This window comes from Panthera leo, chromosome B4, assembly GCF_018350215.1.
Source record: "Panthera leo isolate Ple1 chromosome B4, P.leo_Ple1_pat1.1, whole genome shotgun sequence".
NCBI lineage: Eukaryota > Metazoa > Chordata > Mammalia > Carnivora > Felidae > Panthera > Panthera leo.
The window spans coordinates 15,006,212-15,022,791 of record NC_056685.1 but is presented as its reverse complement, the minus strand read 5'-3'; positions in this window follow the sequence as shown (position 1 = coordinate 15,022,791).

Here is a 16,580-nt window from a genome sequence, read left to right as displayed (position 1 = left end):
CATGAACTGTGAGATAGATCATGACGTGAGCCAAAGTCTGACACTTCACCAACTGAGCCGCCCAGGTGCCCCTAAAATTTTTATTTTTAACTGAATTATAGCTGACCTACAATATTATATTAGTTTTAGGTGTGCAATCTAGTGATTCAACAATTATATACATTATGAAATGCTTGCCATAAGTATAGTTACCTTCTGTCACCATACAGTTATTACAATATCACTATGTCCCTTATGCTGTATTTTTCATCCCTGTGACTTATAACTGGAAGCTTGTACCTCTTAATCTCTTTCATCCATTTTACTCATCCCCACCCCCCCCCACCACCACCTTGCCTCTGGCAACCACCAATTTGTTCTCTGTATTATGAGTCTGTTTCTGGTTTTGTTGGTTTGTTTTTTAGATTCTGGATAGAAGTGAAATATGGTATTTGTCTTTGTCCAACTTATTTACTTAGCATAATGCCCTCTGGGTCCATCTATTTGCAAATGGAAAGATCTCACTCTTTTTCATGGCCCAGTAATATTCCAATGGATACCACATCTTCTTTATCCATTCATCTATCAATGGACACTTAGGGCAGCTTCTCTAACTCGGCTGTTGTAAATAATGCTGTGGTAAACATAGGGGTGCATGTGTCTTTTTGAATTAGTGTTTTTGTTTTCTTCAGCAAACACCCAGAAGTGTAATAGCTGGATCATATGCTATATCTATTTTCCGTCTGAGGAACCTCCAGAACTTTTTCACAGTAGCTGCGTCAACTTATATTCCCACCCACAGTGAACAAGGGTTCCCTTTGTCCCACATCCTCACCCGCACTTGTCATTTCTTGCCATTTTCATACTAGCCATTGTGGCTGGTATAAGGGGATCTCATTATAGTTTCAGTTTGCTCTTTCTTGATGATTAGTGACACTGATCATCTCTTCATGTGTCTTTTGGTCACCTGTATGTCTTCTTTGGAAACATTTCTATTCAGGTCCTCTGCCCATTTTTTTTCCAAAGTTTATTTATTTATTTTGAGAGAGAGATGGAGAAAGCATGAGCAGGAAAGGGGCACAGAGAGAGAGGGAGAGAGAGAGAATCCCAAGCAGGCTCTGCACTGTCAGCACAGAGCCAGAGGAGGGGCTCAATCTCATGAACTGTGAGATCATGACCTGAGCTGAAATCAAGAGTCAGAGGCTTGACCACTGGAGCCACCCAGGCTCCCTTCTCTGCCCATTTTTTAATGGGCTCTTTACTCAAACAGGTGCCAGCTGGTCACATACACTATGACTTTGGCAAATTACTATTGGCTTCTTGACTTTACCTGTTTAGTCAACAAATTGAAAACATTTCCTCCTTGATAAAAAGAGGGGAGGTGGAAGGAGGAAAGGAGGACGGCAGAAAAGCCTTGTATTCAGGTCAAAATGCAACATTACTCACTACTTGTCATAGTAACATCAGAGCTGGGACAAGTGTGATATTGTCAGAATGCTATCTACAGAACTGACCTTTATGTTTTCCTTCATTTGGAAAAAAAATGAGATTTAGCTCATCTCAACCCCTCATTCTCAGAGAAAGTTTCTACACTCACTTCTGTGAGAATGTTTGATGTAAATTCCTTGATTTTGCTACGAGCATAATCCTAGGAGTAAAACACGTAACAAGTTACTGGATACAACGACGATAACTTCTTTTTCTTCATAAAGAACTCAACCCTGAAGTTAGTTCTCAGCTTTTCCCAGAGCAAATTTCCTCTTCCATGGGTTCTTAGCACTAGGTTTTCTCGCAGAAACAACAATATTTTCAGCAAATTGCACAGCTGGTCCCTAACTGTATTTAGTCACTTAAAGAGTTTACGATTTGCATTACTTTTATTTATTTATTTAATTATTTTTTAAAAATCTTTATTTATTTTTGAGAGAGAGACAGCGTGTGAGCAGGGGAGGAACAGAGAGAGAGGGAGACACAGAATTGGAAGCAGGCTCCAGGCTCCGAGCTGTCAGCACAGAGCCCGACCCGGGGCTCGAACTCACGAACTGTGAGATCATGACCTGAGCCGAAGCCGGACGCTCGACTGACTGAGCCACCCAGGCGCCCCCAATTTGCATTTCCTTTAAATCCAGGAGAATCACATGTTAATGTTTTATTTTTTTATTTTTTTATGTTTATTTATTTTTGAGAGAGAGAGACACAGAGCACAAGCAGGGGAGGGGCAGGGAGAGAGGGAGTCATAGAATCCAAGGCAGGCTCCAGGCTCCAAGCTGTCAGCACAGAGCCCCACGCGGGGCTGAAACTCAAGAACCACAAGATCACGACCTGAGCCGAAGCTGTCTTCAGTGGCTTGATTTAGTTGGAAGAACAATAGGTTCAGAGTCAACAGGTCTTGGCTCTTTCACTAAATAGTTGTGTGATTTGGGGCAACTAACTGAACCACTCGGAGCCTGTTGTCCCATCTATGAAATAAATGGGTTGGACCAGATGACTTCGAGATGACATTCATGCTTCTGTAATATCCTTTAGCTTGAAATGGATATTAATGACCTTCCATAGATCATTCAGTGAAGAATCTTCATCTATCAATGAAGGTGTATTTTAAGAATGGTTTTTAAAATGTATATTTTATATACATGTGCACATATATATATATATATACATCTCTATATATGTAATGAGAATGAATTTCATTCATTACCTTTCAATTTTATTCATTCCCTATCAGTAAGGCTGTACTTACTGATTTTTAAAATGTCCAGTTTATAAACATGTGTGCGTGTGTGTGTGCATGTGTGTACACACACATATATGTATATAATAACAGAATGGGCGAATTGCATTCACTACCTATCAATTTCATTCATTAACTATCAATGGAGGATGTGCCTATTGAGTGTTTTTAATGTATAATTTATATATGTGTGAATACATACACACATGTACATGGAGAGAGAAAGAATCGGTTTTAGTTTGAGATCCTTCTAAGTTTAAAAGAACCCTAGGAGGGATGGCTGGTTTGAAAGAATCCTAAACTTGGAGTTCTGGCTCCAATGTTTCCTATCTGTGTAACTGTGAAAAACTGAACAGCTTACCATGAGTTAGTTTCCTCCCTTGAAAACTGGAATACCTGCCTTATTGCAAGATTTGAAATGAAAAGCAAATAAGGTAACACCTAAAAGCACTACCTAATTTATGAGGCACACACAAATGCTCCAAATTCTTATTATATACATCAAACTGTGAATTATTTTCCAAACATTTGCTGAGTATCCTTAGGCAAATAAACCCAAACCTGTTCTTTCAAAAAACGAACAGTAAGGGTCTGAAGTTTACGAATCAATCAGAGGCCTGTGATTCTTAAAAGCAGATTGACTGTTGCGATTGACATCACAGCTCATTAGGCTTTTGGAAATGACCCACCAAAGCGATTACAGCTATAGGAGGTCACAGATGGCTTCCGGTGAACCAGGCCTTCTCGTATTCACATCTGTGTGCTGCTCCCTTCCACGTGGAACCTGAGCTTCCCTGTGACTCGCTTTAACCAATAGCATGTGGCAGGAATGATGCGATGTGTTTGGGACCCAAATCTTCGGAAGTAGTTTCTGCTTTTGTGCTTTGGGGAAACCTGCACTGCCATGTAAGTCTAGCTACCCCTAATGTGGAGAAGGAGAGGTCCTCAGACTACATGGGGAGGCAGGCACCCCAGAATCCAGGCTGTCCCTGAGAAGGCACCAGATGAATGAATGAGTCATCTTGAACATTTTAACCCAGCCATGATTCCACATGACTGCGAGCCCAGCTATGGCCAATCGAGAAGAATATAGCCGACCCACAGAATTATGAGAGATAATAAAATGGTCGTTGAAACCTGTGGTTTGGGGTTGTCACACAGCAGTAGGTAACCAGAAAATACAGACACCAACACTGAATAATAAGTTATATTAAGACTTGATCGGGGCGCCTGGGTGGCTCAGTCGGTTAAGCGTCCGACTTCGGCTCAGGTCATGATCTCGCGGTCCGTGAGTTCGAGCCCCGCGTCGGGATCTGTGCTGACTGCTCAGAGTCTGGAGCCTGTTTCACATTCTGTGTCTCCCTCTCTCTGACCCTCCCCCGTTCATGCTCTGTCTCTCTCTGCCTCAAAAATAAATAAACGTTAAAAAAAATTTTTTTAATTAAAAAAAAGACTTGATCAATATTTCAAATGGGAAAATAAAATAAATATGATAAAAATAAGTCATAATTATAAACATGTCCTAATTATAGAACAAGGAAGTAATTGAATGTTAGATTTGGGGGTGACAAAATGATGTGAAATGACATCATTACTTGACTTTTGCACCCAGTGATGAAAAAAGCTATCTTTGCTGAAGTATCTCTGAAGGCTTTATTTTTTACCAAGGCCCTCTATTTTTTTTTTAAGTTTACTTATTTATTGCAAGAGAGAGAGAGAGAGAGAGAGAGAGAGAGAGAGAAGGCTGGGAAGGGGCAGAGAGAGAGAAAGAGAGGGAGAGAGGGAATCCCAAGCAGGCTCTGAACTGCTAACACAGAGCCTGACTTGGGGCTCAAACCCACGAAATGTGAGATCATGACCTGAGCCTGAGTCAGACCCTTACCCAACTGAGCCACCCAGGAGCCCCTACCAAGGTCTTTTATTATGCAGTTGTGATGCAACTTATTCCACATTGGGCTTTGTATGTAATACAGTTCTCTTCCAATATCACTGTCATCGACCTCACCACAACTGCATCTTCTTTTCTTTAAGGCTTTCAGTTTCAGTTTGCAATCTACTTGCATCATATTTCTTGAAATTTATCAATATTTACAACAATCGGCCAGAGATGAAAAAAAAAAAAAAAGATGCTGGGGTGCTAGGCAGGCACAGAAATCTACACAGGGGAAAATAGGAATGCTTGAACGGAACCTGGTTGTTGAATGGTCAGTTGGGTAGACCATAGAATTGGCTTATGTGAGCAACCTGTTAACTGGGGGAAGGGGCACTTGTAAGTGAGTACATCATATAAGGGGACCAACAGTGTGCTCCAGGACGTGTCACATTGTACTGAATCGATCTGGTAAGGGATTTGTGTCTGACGATGTGCTCTGTGTGTCTTTACGTACGTGTGTGTCCCTTGTCTTTACATAGTATCTAGCATTTGGTTTGCATCTGTGAACCTGAACTGAACAGAATGGACAGAAAGAAAGTAATGAGCTTATGCCTTATGTAAGAACGAGGTTGAAAGAGTCAAAAGTTTCATTCTAAAATGAATAAAGTAGCGGCGCCTGGGTGACTCAGTCGGGTAAGTGTCCCACTCTTGATCTCAGCTCAGGGCTTGATCTCGGGGTCGTGAGATCAAGCCCCACACTGGGCTCCACGCTGGGTGTGAAGCTTACTTAAAAATAAATAAATAAATAAATAAATAAATAAATAAATCAAGTAAATTTGCTATAGCTCTAAATTGCGAATAAGAATTAAAAAAAATTTTTTTTTGGTTGAAGTTTGCAAGTGGAAAGGGCATGTCAAATGTAGAACCCGAAATCCCACTGGATTAGAATACCCTACGATAGTTACATCTTCTTTTATATACAAACAAATGTGACAATCTAGTTTAAAATAGGCATTTTTAGGGACAAATGAAGAAAGCAGTGGCTACATACATAAAATTCTCATGCCTACAAACCAAAACTAAATAAAGCATGATGTATTTTTCAAAAATAATTTCCAGAGGATTCAGCATAATGGAAAACCGCCCAAATTTCAAATAGCTGTCCAAATGTCCAAATCTCAACTAACTAGGATATTTATTTGGAATTACTGCTGCTAGATAAGCCCCTAACCATGACAAGGGGAAGAGGGATGCTTGCTTGATTTTAGTTTTGGGTGAACAGTGGTAAATGACAAAAACATTTAAAATGGATGCCCCATTTAAGGAACTTAACTTGCCACACTGGAAACATTAAATAACCATTTGAAATTTTTCATGAATAGAAATCTAGCTTCACACTTCAGGAAAAAAGCTTTCCCCTTTAAATGGCAAGCTAGTCCTAAAAGTGTACAGAAATCACATTATGGGGTTAGGACAGAAAGCACCATTGGGAGGCAGTTAAAACAAATCTGACCCACAGGTTCACTGTGTGGTTCGTGAAAGATAAGACAGATCACAGTGAGTGGTGATACGGTGGCCCTCCCACACACACAGCCTTGGCCACAGTGCAAATTTGCCCAACTTTTCTGAAAAGCAGTTTAGCAATATGTATCTAGAGTCTCAAAATGTTACTCTGCTGCTGGGGAATCTGTCTTCAGGAAATATTTAGAGACACGTAAAAAATATTTACGCACAAAGATTTCATTATGGCATTATTTAGAATAGCGACCAAAATATCTCACAGTATGGGAATGTTTACACGTATGATAGAACATTATGCAAACGTTCAAGTTATACTTTCAAAGACTATTTAATGACACAGGAAAATGCTCTTATTATAACTTGTGAAAAAGCAAATACAAAACTGTATTTTAAGTGCTATAAATTTATGGAGAGTATATGTATCTACATACATGTAGAGCTTAATTAGAAACACAAAAATGTCATGTGTATGTTTGGGTGGCATTTTGTTCTTCATTACAGTTTAATGTATTTCCCAGGTTAATGTATTTCCAAGTTTCTGTTTTTTATTTTTTATATTTATCTATTTCATTTATAACCAGGAAAAGGGAGTAAAATGGGAAAAGACCAATGATACCAGTATAAACCTACCCGATGCTTATACCAGTGCCACATGTAAAATAACCGAATATATGTTTTGAATTCCCCAACGAAAACACACAGACAGGCAAAGATTCGTGAGCTCAAGAGCTATCTCAAATTCTTCTTTATTATCACAGAGTCGCTAATTGCCAGCCATGCCTGAGACTTGGTATGTTTGTGTGCAAATATTTCTGATCAAATTACATGTCTCTGCAGTGAGTATGGTTCACTGTGATTAAATTCAAGCTGTTTTACCAAGTCCTTAATGGACTGATCTTGGCTCTAGTGGAAATCCTGGAGCCCAGTAAGAATTTTAGGAAAGGTTTAGCACTCTAAGTAATTATCACAGTCAAGTCACATAAGAACCAAGATCCCACTATCAAACACCGTCCTGTGAGAGGGCAGGAGTGCAGATGGCTGGGGGGGGGGGGGGCAGGGGGGGGCGGTCAGGGGGTTGGTGACTGGGTGGCTCAGCCAAAGTGTCCAACTTCGGCTCAGGTCATGATCTCACAGTTTGTGGGTTTGAGCCCCACGTCGGGCTCTGTGCTGACAGCTCAGAGCCTGGAGCCTGCTTCAGATTCTGTGTCCCCTTCTCTCTGCCCCTGCCCCATTCACGTGTGCGCTCTGGCTCGGGCCGCCCGCGGTCTCTCTCTCTCTCTCAAAAATAAATTAACATTAAAAAAAATTTAATAAAAAAAAAAAGGAGTTCAGATGGGGGATTGTCAAGGAGACATTTTATAGGAGAACGTCAGAAATTATGAAATGTGGGTCATCATTTAGAAGGAAAAAAGAGGGCCCAAATGAAATAAAGTTTAAGTAAAGATAAACCATGCGAAGACAAAACCATAAAAAGAATCTTTTTAAAAGAGGGTTAACCACCTTTGGCAGAAAGACAAGAAAAGATGAAGTAGCAGTTATTCTAGTTTCAATAAATATTTACTGGCCAGCATTAAGTGTAAGGCCCTGTGCTGGGTAGGCAGGGCCTGTGAGAGTTACAAAGATCCATGAGAGAGAATGCCCCCCAGCCCCTGGAGGCTGAGAACCAACAATGACGCCTTCCATTCGTGTATGAAGCTGTCATTTACTGAGCTTCCATTATGCATACGGTGCCACACAAAGGACTTTATATCTCTTATCTCAAGTTCTTACTGAAACGTTCGTTGCCTGGTTGATATTATAAGAGGAAACAGGCCAAGAAAATGGAAGAAACTTAAGAGTCTCGAAAGTTGCCATCTGATCCAGAGTCTGCTCAGAGAACGCACATGTCGATCACGAGCAGCACTTTCTAGAGAGTTCCGTTAGAACTAACCAGATGAGGTTAGCCTACGGTTACAACGATAGCAACCTTATTGGATGATTACTACCTGCCAAGCACATTTAGTCCTCAGACAGAATTTAGAGATGTGCATTGTCTGAATTCTCTCCGACGCTCCATTCAATCAGCCGCCTAGGTTAAAAAAAAAAAAAAAATAACCCAGTGTCACCCCAGACTCCCACCTCACCCACAGGGAGTTTCTAAATGCCACAAACACCACCATTTTAATCTCTCCTTCACTCTTTCCCTCTGTATCGTCACAGCCACGGCTACAGTGCAGCCACCATCCCCCTCTCTCAGGTGGATTACTGCCAGGAGCTTCTAACCCGGTTTCCCTGCCATTGTGGTCCGCTTTCAGCGAGCCTACAGAGTGCTCTCCCTAAAACACAGACTCAGATAGGTCTCCCCCGGGTGTCGTCCTGCTAACCTTAAGAGACAAATCTATACCTAGAGCCTGGTGGTGCCCCCTGAACCCACTCTGCTCCTGCCACTCTGTTCAACTGCCTGCCCTTCTCTGGGTTCAGACTGTTCACGCTTCTCTGCCTCTTTCTTCCTCAGCTTACACAAACCCAGCCCCCTCCACCCTTTTTCTCTACTAGCTCACTTCTGCTAGGCATCGAGGACAGGGCTTTTGGCATCATCAGAAGCTTTTCCTGATGTTCCGCCTTGTGGCTCAGGCAGTCGGGGAAACATGCCGATTCTAAGTTCTCTCCTAGCCCTTGGACCTTTACCTTGAAACTCACTTCTTAAGTTAATGGTTAATGTCTCTCCCTCCAGACTCTGACCTCCTTGAGGGCAGAGTCCGTGTCTCGGTCAGTCGCGAGTCGTCAGCCACCCGCAGTGCCTGGCACAGAGTCAGTACTTGATTAACATGCATACGCTTGCTTGTTTTGAGCCAGGCTTCTTCCACGAAGGACTGGAGGTAACTTGCACAAAAGACACATAAAGCGAAGAAAAAAATATTAAAGTAGGAGCGTGGAAATTATACACGGAAGTAGAAGAAGGACCAAGAAGGAAGAGCAAGTTAACAGTTGTTGGCAAAGGGCTAAAAAAGTTGTCCTGGAATATTTATGTAACACATTTCTGACAACAGATAATTCTGAGATCATAGCACACCCCTTTTCCAGCAGTTCATATTATTTCCCTAAATCAAAACAGCTAAAAGTATTATTAAAAAGCATGGAAAATGGATTCCCAAAAGTTTGGGGGCTTGGGATTTTGAAGCCATGTTTGTTTTTACAACTTACCTCCCCCCCCTTTTTTTTTTTTTTTTGCATTTCAAGCTCTCAGAAGATAGTGAACATGCCATTTAAGCTTATTCTTTTGCACCCAGCATGGTAGTATGTAAGTTTTTTTTTTTTATAACTTTCCCTTAGTAATAAGGGCAAATTTTTTTTTAATTTTTAATTTTGTAAGATTTTTTAAAACTTTAATGTTTTTATTTATTTTTGAGAGAGAGAGAGAGACAGAGCATGAGCAGGGGAGGGGCAGAGAGAGAGGCACACACAGAATCCAAGGCTCTGAGCTGTCAGCACAGAGCCTGACGCGGGGCTTGAACTCACAGATTGTGAGATCATGACCTGAGCTGAAGTTGGACGCTTAACCGACTAAGACACCCAGGCGCCCTTTTAACTTTCTTTAAAGATATATTTACTTTTGAGAGACAGAGCGTGAGCAGGGGAGGGGTAGTGAGAGAGGGAGACACAGAATCTGAAGCAGGTTCCAGGCTCTGAGCTGTCAGCAGAGAGCCCAGTGCAGGGCTCAAACCCACAAACCGTGAGATCGTGACCTGAGCTGAAATTGGTTGCTTAACCAACTGAGCCACCCAGGTGCCCCAGATTTTTTTTTTAATTTTTAAGTAATCTGTGCATGCAATATGGGACTCAAATTTACAACCCTGAGATCGAGTCATACACTTCCCTGACTGAGCCAGCCAAGCACCCCAGGGCAAGATTCTTGAGCACAGAAATAACCAACAGCAAGTGACTTCATCTTCAAGCACATTTTCTATCTAAATTAGTGCAGGTGGTTCATGACAGTAGCTCATCCTTTACAAGGAGTAAAACTGGATAACGACTCGTAAGGCTAATTTTTAAAATGTATAGACCATCCACATTAATTTCTTTTTAAGGTAGTTTAATTTTAAAGCACTCTTCCTCGAATTACAGAGAGCCCTTCAGTTGCATGAACAAATGTGTATCTAAAAGCTATTTCCCTGGGGCGCCTGGGTGGCTCAGTCGGTTAAGCGTCCGACTTTGGCTCAGGTAATGATCTCGCGGTCCACGAGTTCAAGCCCCGTGTCGGGCTCTGTGCTGACAGCTCAGAGCCTGGAGCCTGTTTCAGATTCTGTGTCTCCCTCTCTCTGACCCTCCCCCGTTCATGCTCTCTCTCTGTCTCAAAAATAAATAAATATTTAAAAAAAAAATCTATTTCCTACAAAATCATCTCAGGTCCTTTATTCTGAAGACCATACAGTAGATTTTCTTAGAAAAGTCTTGACTTCCGCTACCCTGCTTAGCTAATTCCAAGTTACGAAGAATCAGTCCATGAATGGGCTTTCACATTGTCAGGCTTCTCCTGTTTGGTGTTAAAAAGGATAGTCATGCAGAAAAAAAGGTCTGAGAGCCACTGCAAGGAGAGCGAGAAGCTCTCCCAGCCTGGTTCTGGCCCATCTTGTCTTGTTCTAGTGGCTTCCAAAACATGGTCCGCTGTATGAGAAATGCCATGCCATGCCTGATGCAAAGGAGAGTCATCTCTAGAACTAGCTTCTGTTCTGATAATCTCTCTAGTTCCATCCCCACACATGGAGAAGGAGGTACCAGCCCTGGGCTACAAGAGCCACTGGCAAGAAGTAAATGCTCAGTGGGTGTCTGTTCATCCAATGAACACTTTTCGTTCTATCCACCTTCAATTTCACACTGATGGGAGGCAAGGTTAGCCAAAAGCAATTGGATATTTTCATGAACATCACAGCCTCTTCGCAGGCTTGGGACCAGCTATTGTTACTCTCCTTGAAATAGTAAGAGAAGTTGCTTTGGTTTACAGAGTTGAGGGATAGCTTGGACTTTAAATTCACAGAACACAGGAAGGTAACATAAAGACGTTTGCTTTCTGGGCACCTGAAAATTTCACCCGGGTACATTTCAATTCAATGTGGCAAATGTTTGCTAAGGATCTAGTGCGTCCAAAGGAGGATACTACGAGAGACAAAGATGAAAAAGGAATAATCTTACTGTAAGAGGCTAAAGAGCCCCCAGCATGGTACCTGGCACATGGTGAGCATTCAATGGGGGATTGATATTTTTTATATATTAGCGGGACACCTGCGATGTTCAAGTGAATGCAGTAACGTTGGAAAAGAGGTCCCAAGCAGATGTTCTGGGAAGATGTGTCTGGCTAAGATTCATCAGTGCTGGAGGGTTTGGGAGGGCTCTCTGGAGGAGGGTGGCATTTAGGCAAGGCTGCACAAAGAGTTTTTACAAGGAGGCATCCTGGGGGCATGAGCAACGAAAGGCATGTTTTGGGATTTGTAAGCAGCCCGCTGAGGCTCAAACACATGATGCATGGCAGGTCCACAGTCAAGACACTGACACAGGCACCGGATCCAGAGGAAGCGACCTGTGTTAGGATGGTAATTAAATGGGCAGCGTGCGTATAGACTGAATGCTGGAGACAGGGGATGAGTTAGGAAACTAAAGCAATTTTCATTGTTCCTGGGGGATTTTAAGAGCAGGAGAACTAGAGGCGCCTGGGTGGCTCAGTCGGTTAAGCGTCCAACTTCAGCTCAGGTCACGATCTCACGGTCCGTGAGTTCGAGCCCCCCGTCGGGCTCTGGGCTGATGGCCCAGAGCCTGGAGCCTGCTTCCTATTCTGTGTCTCCCTCTCTCTCTGCCCCTCCCCCGTTCATGCTCTGTCTCTCTCTGTCTCAAAAAATAAATAAACGTTAAAAAAAAATTTAAAAAAAAAAAAAAAGAGCAGGAGAACTACATGTCAGGGCAGAAGAAGCCCCGAAGAGCACTCTCTTTTTCACCCTTCTCTAACTTACAAAATATCATGCTGGGAGTAGTGTAAAGTACTCCTTTTAATCATACTTTAAACCAAGAAGTAAAAAAAGTAAAAAAAAAAAAAAAATTTGTAAAGCCTTAAAAGTGGGCCAGGAACATCATGACTTGAATACTTATTGACCTCTCAAATGTGTTAGTTATTGATGGGAAAACATTAAATCAAAATATTTACAATTAAAAAGTTCACAGTCATTGAAGTCTGCATTCTCAAAGCCACACGATGGCCACTATTTTTTTTTTTAATTTTTTTAACGTTTATTTATTTTTGAGACAGAGAGAGACACAGCATGAACGGGGGAGGGGCAGAGAGAGAGGGAGACACAGAATCAGAAGCAAGCTCCAGGCTCTAAGCCATCAGCCCAGAGCCCGACGCGGGGCTCGAACTCGCGGACTGCGAGATCGTGACCAGAGCTGAAGTCGGACGCTTAACCGACTGAGCCACCCAGGTGCCCCACGATGGCCACTATTAACATGACGTCGTAGGAAGTTCTTCATAAAACTGCATTGAAGCCCCCACTTTCTGTATGGTTGGTTTCATTACCTTCACGAGATTATGGAATTTCAAAAGTATTATCTACAACAATAATGCTGTGTGTTTCTTTGAAGAGCTTAAGGCACTGTACACACTTTAATTAAATCTCCTAATGTCCTTGCAAAGTTGGCAAGGGATCAGCAGAAGGTGAGTCATCGGAAAGTATCCAGCTAGAAGACTGGACCATAGGACATACTTTTAGATGAAACCCACTTTTGATTATTATTGTTCCCATTTCACCAATGAGGAAATGGGGTTATTATTCAGAGGAGGATGATGAGCTATCTTCTATTTTCACTGAAGGCAAAATACAATGCCATAGGCTCTGTAAGCATTTCCTGGGAGACCTTTAAAAATTGTACAAACACCATGACCCCTGAGGTTACTCCTTTGAGAGCCGACCAACATTTATGAATAAACACCTAAAATGTGCACCAAGAGAATATACATTATCCATCTTTTGCAAAAACAAAAACAAAAACAAAACAAAACAAAAAAACCACAGGACAAGAATCCCAATTTATCATGATGTACAGTGTTTTAGCCTTGATCGACTGGTTGGCCAGAAGTTCGGCTAGTTCTTTCCATAGACTCTTATCCCCAAGCTTCCCCCCCACAACACCAGAGAGAAGAGCGGGCACCGGTCTGTTGGAGATCAGGGAATAGAACTGGTTAGGTTGAAGACAGTACAAATTGCAGGGCTAGAAAAAATGTTGAGGAGTAGAAAACTGGACAAGTCTTGACTCACGGTTCTACCCTTCGGATAGCGGTACAGATTCCAAAGTCAGATGGTGAAAAACAAACATGCATGCAGTAATCTTAGAGGCTCCTGTTTATAAAACAACTCCACTTCTAATAAAGGAAATGAAAGGGCCCAGACCACTTTGCCAGACCTCGACGCCACTGTGTCAATCTAACCACCTCCTGATGTCCCAGAAAATGCAGTCATGTCGCCCAGGAAAACATCCGAGTTTGGAAAAAAAATCGTGAAAAAAGATAAATGTTATTGTTTTAGGCAATAATTTCATATCACCGAAGTGTTAAAAACAAACAAAGATATGAATAATGAAATCCTATGGCACTATTTGGTTGAAAGATGGTTATATTGATCCAGACTATGCTTAAAATTGTTTGGTTTATCATAAAAATGAGAATGTAAATTCAAAAATTTTGATGACAACTTGTGGAGCCTCAAGTTTGAGGAAAATTGTCTCCAAAAGACAGTCTTTATTAGTGGAACTAGGGAAGAAGGCAAGATGACAAATTTTGCCTAGTTCTAAAACAGTGTGGCACCTGACACAGAAACCTCTTTTTTGGGGAAGACTAGTATTTGATGCACTAAAAATAACAAACAGCTTATCTCTACTCCTGAAAGCCGATTTACTACAATGGGATCAAGGGCAAATCTAATAGCTTCATGGGTCATACAGCAATAATTTCTCTTTTCCAATCTTTGAGATGGCAGGGGAAAAAATGCTCTAATGGAATTCTCTAGATAAAAAAGATTCACTAAATTAGGAAAATTTTCTATAGGCAAACAACAAATTTTTAAATAACCAATCCTTAGTCACATATATGTATTGAAATATAAAGGGAATGTAATTGCTTATGTATTTTTCCCCATAAAAATAAGGTACCCTAAAAGATTTAGGAAGGTTTGTCTAGCCAATAATGTATTTTATTTTTATTTTACTTTATTTTTTAATGTTTATTTATTTTTGAGAGAGAGAGAGAGAGAGAGAGAGGGAGTGGGAGAGGGGCAGAAAGAGAAGGAGACAGAGAATCTGAAGCAGGCCCTAGGCTCTAAGCTGTCAGCACAGAGCCTGATGTGGGGCTTGAACCCACAAACTGTGAGTTCATGACCTGAGCTGAGGTCAGACGCTCAAGTGACTGAGCCACCCAGGCGCCCCAGCACTATATTTTAATTTGGAATCTTACTCATCACTATTACCTGCTTCCTAAGAATTCCCACAAAGCATTTATATATTTATATACTTATACATTTCATTTCACTGTAGTTCTGACATATTTTACCAATATTGCCAGTGTACCAAAGGACTATAATTTTAATCTTCTCCTTGGATAGACTTACATCTGTAGCTTTACTAAATATAATAAATTCCCTAAATAAAAAAGGCAGTTTTAAATCAAATTATAGATCTGCTAAAACACATTGAATTATGAAATGCATCTAAATAAGGTATGGTTTTGAATTTAGGTTAATAGTTTTAAAATAAGTGAAATCAATATTTTATTAAATATTATTTAAAATAATAATATTTAAAAATAATTAACATATGTAAATTTCAGTGACTGTTCAATGCTATTTGATCTCAGAATTTTTGAGCAGAAAGGGACCATGCAGATCATTTAATTCAATGACTTCATTTTTAGGTGCAAACACTGACTGCTCCATCTCCTGAAGGCCAGACAGCCCCAGATAGAACCCAGTTCCCCAAATTGACAGGCAAGTGTTTCTTTCCTTTAACCATGGAGATATTTGCTATAAACATCACATTAAGTTATCCTGGTATCCATTAACGTGGGAGTACTATTCAGAGGTAACATCACTCAATGGCCCAAGGAAGAAGCTACAATTATCTGGGACCAGAAAATCCTATCCCAACCCCACTGCTGACTGGATACCATCAAGCAGGCCATTTAATTGCACTGCACTTTCCTCTTCCTAATTATAAAAATAAGGACTCGAGTAATTTTGACTTCCCTGCTTAAATTGGCTGTTGCAATAAGTAGTAATAAAAATAACTCTAAAGCATACAGCATATCTAAGTGCAAAAGAAATGCTTATTAACAAAAAATCATCTTCACTATATTTAAACCAAGGAGTAATAACCACTTTTAGTCATAATTAGGAGGGAGTATATATTAGCTGTTGTGCGTCCTTATAACATCTGAACACGCTAATGCAGGTGTATATCTAACAAGTGCAGTAGCTCTTACTTTTTATAATCTATCTTTATGTTGACCTAAGCCAGATAGTGATTATCAGTGGAGAATAAACGAGAAATGTTTGGCTTCTGAAATGCACCAGTCTTCCCTAACAGAGAGAAGTGTTCACAGACTACCTAGTGTTTCTAACAGAATCAGAAAATTTTACTACCGAATCACCCTGTACCTGATAGATGGCATGGCATAAACCCCACCAACTACTATTCCCTAATAGTCAAATATAAGTTTCCTGACATGTAAAATCATCCATCTTGAGCTGACCTTTAAAAGACAGACAAAAGTTTGGCAACTGGATTCTCCTGGACTCTGAGAGGGATAGGAAGAATTAAGAAGTAGGTTTTAAAAGCATTGCATAATACAGTTTTTTTTTCTAGAAGAAAATGTATATACTTTGCATAGAGAATAACCTGAAAGAAATTACCCAGAGAGGCTAAGTCCTCTTAGGGTAATGATTAGGGGCTTCTAATCATTTTCGGTTTCGGGTAATGGGAGCCAGCACAGACAGAAGAAGTCTGGGGAGGCCACTTTGTTGTGAGTTTCCATACCCACTAAGTAAAGGGCAGAATTGGGAAGGGTTTCTCACCATCGTCAGCTCGTGCCTGGCGTGCGTCCTTTACCCACAGTTTCCTTTTCTGGATTGGAGGTCTCCGTCTTAAATTTAAACAAGCATGGCTTTCGGTGTTTAATTACAATTTAATGGAAATACTACTCGCATTCAAATTAGCTTTTAGGTTTCACATCACGAGTGTGCATCCGAGTTATTGTGTCATTATAATCTCATGTTATAATGGCTTCATAATGCAAGTCCCTGCAGGGTTGAATTAGTAGTTTCCTATGGTAATCGCCCATCGCTATAATATCATAATCACATAAGCACGGTCCCCACGTGCCTTCCACTGCAATCATTTTGACATGGTAAGAGCATTTTAATAGTATTAGCATAGATTCTCCGGAGAAATCATCTCATTGTCACT